The following is a 2,675-nucleotide window of genomic DNA, read 5'->3' as shown; positions in this document are numbered from 1 at the left end:
GGACCAGGTGTGACAGTGTCACAGCTGAGCCCAGCCCTTAGATGACCCACCAGCTGAGGGAGCCCAGGCGAGCCCAGCGCACCTGCCCAGCCATCCCACAGAACCTTGGGAAAATAACAAATCAAGTTGTTTTAAGCCACTCAGTCTGGGGCGGGGGGCGGGGGGGGAGGCGGGGGTTTGTTATGCAGTAATAGGTAAATGAGACAAACTGGCAGTGGGAAGGCGGCTAGGAATTCTTTGGGAAGATAATGGAGAAAAGAACTTTCCAGTCAGAGTGAATGCTATGGACAAAGGCACAGAGGACATAAAGGGCGCAGCCTATCGCAGGAAGGGCAATTGGTCGTGTGTGGTTTAAAACAAACAAACAAAGAAACAACCAGAAGGTGCACAGCAGGGAGTAGCTGATGAAAGGCGAAGCTGGATCTTAGTCTAGCACGGCCAAGTGTTGTTACCAGTCGTAATTTAAGGCTGAGCTTTCACTGCATCACATCTTAGCATGTCGGACAGGAATTGTGTTTCTCTGGTATTGCTCCTTGTTGCTTTGTGAATAGTTCTCTCCCAAACTTCCTCAAAGACATTATTAAGTCACCATCTAGTTTCCTTCAATGCCACCAGGTAAAGAATACTAAGAAACACTGTCAGAATTTAGCTCCCTGCCCAGTGGGTAGGTTAATGTTGCCTTTCATTTTTCTTTCATTTTTTTGTTTAAGTATGCTCCTCACCCAATGTGGGGCTTGAACTCATGACCCCAAGATCAAGAGTCACAGGCTCTGCACACTGAGCCAGTCAGGCACCTCCCGCTTTCATTTTTCTTAAGTTTTCTTTGCTGTTCATTTATTAAAGACACAAACATTCATGGAGTTCCCAGCATATGCCAGGCACTTGGAATTCAGAAGAAGTAAGCCACAGTTTTTACCTTCTAGAAATTGATAGGCCGTAGGAAATTACAAAACAGCATGCTTAGCCCCAGAAAGGAAGAAGAGGCTTCCATATAATAATTATCTAAGACACTACTGTATTTACGGGAAGAATTAGCATCAAGATCCACTATTTGCTTCTGAAATAAGAGACTGTAAGTGTTTAAGTGGCCATGAAACTGTGATTGGCATGATGCCACCAGCTTTGGTTAGAGACCACCTGGAATACTTGAATGTCAATGTAAACTTTGCTCAAAAAAAGCCAAATTAGAGGTGCCTGGGTGGCTCAGTTGGTTAAGTGTCCAACTCTTGGTTTCAGTTCAGTTCATGATCTCAGGGTCACGGGATCAAGGCCCACATAGGGCTCTGCACTCAGTGGGAAGTCTGCTTGAGATTTTCTCTCTCTCTCTCCTTCTGCCCCTCCCCGCCACACTCTCTCACTGTCTAAAATAAATAAATGAACCTTTAAAAAAAAGCCAAATTACATATAGCCAGACTCCCTTTGCAGTTCCTATGTAATACTTTTCTGAAATCCTCATTTTTTAAGTTCTTACTAATTATTTTCCTTTCATTTTCTTCTTACAGCCTAGAACCAGTTTATGTTTTATACATTTTTCATTCATGTATAATTTCTCAGCCATTTGGAGGTGTTGGAATCAGTTCTGGGCTAATACTTGCAGACTCTGCATCTGGAGATTTTCATTGCTTCTTTTCCCCTTTTTGCTTTCAATTATACTTTTTTCAATTCCCTTCACCCAGTTTTTCTTCTGGCTCATTAGAAGTTGCTGCATAGCCCTTTCATTCTGTTATAGTGGACCTAGCTGTCAGTTCCATTTTGCCCACGTGTTTTTGAAAACCTCTAGGAGAACAGCCCTTCCCTTTCTCCCATGTTTCCCCCAACATGGTAATCTTGATCCTGTGTCTGCTTAGTTATGAGCTCTCTCCTACTCCACCTGGCACTGAGATCCCTAACTCAGCCTCCACGAAACTATTTTCCTCCTTGCTTGGATGATATCCTTCAAGTCTTCCTGGGGATGGAAAATATCATCCTGCTGAGACTTCAGGATGTTGTTTGAAAGAATGCTGTAATTTGCCAGGAATATCTGTGCAGTGGTTGGACTTTCAGTATATGCATGATTTATTATTGTTCAGCCACGCCTAGTCCCCCATACCATACCCATAGGATACACAAGGCAAAGATTGGACTTTGACCCAGAATTCTTTTCAGTTCTATATCCAGCTATTTGTTAGTTTGAGTCTATCTGAATTACCTCATTACTGCCTCACACAGAATAATTTAATTGGAGAAGGTTTTAATACTTAACAGATGGGCTGAGACAGTTTTTTCTCTTTTATTCCCTCAGGACAATAATTACCTCACAGAGAATGTCAACTAGAGTCTTCCTTATCTAGCTTTGGTCCTATCTACTGCTACCTTTTTAGTTCAAATATATATTCAAAACCTAGCCTTAATATCTCTTCATTTCCAAAAAGAAGCATGTATCTACATCCTTTGTTGTACTTGATACTCTTAGTATGAAGATTTAACCTTTATAAGATTTAGGCATTTCTTTTTTTTTTTAATATTTTATTTATTTATTTGACAGAGAGTGAAAGCATGAGCTGGGAGACAGAGGGAGAGGGAGAAGCAGGCTCTCCGCTGAGCAGGGAGCCCGATGTGGGGCTTGATCCCAGGACCCTGGGATCATGACCTGAGCTGAAGACAGCTGCTCAACTGACTGAGTCACCCAGGCACCC

The sequence above is a fragment of the Ursus arctos genome, chromosome X (genome assembly GCF_023065955.2).
Source record: "Ursus arctos isolate Adak ecotype North America chromosome X, UrsArc2.0, whole genome shotgun sequence".
Classification (NCBI taxonomy): domain Eukaryota; kingdom Metazoa; phylum Chordata; class Mammalia; order Carnivora; family Ursidae; genus Ursus; species Ursus arctos.
The sequence above is the reverse complement of the archived record's forward strand: the minus strand, read 5'-3'. Positions refer to the sequence as shown.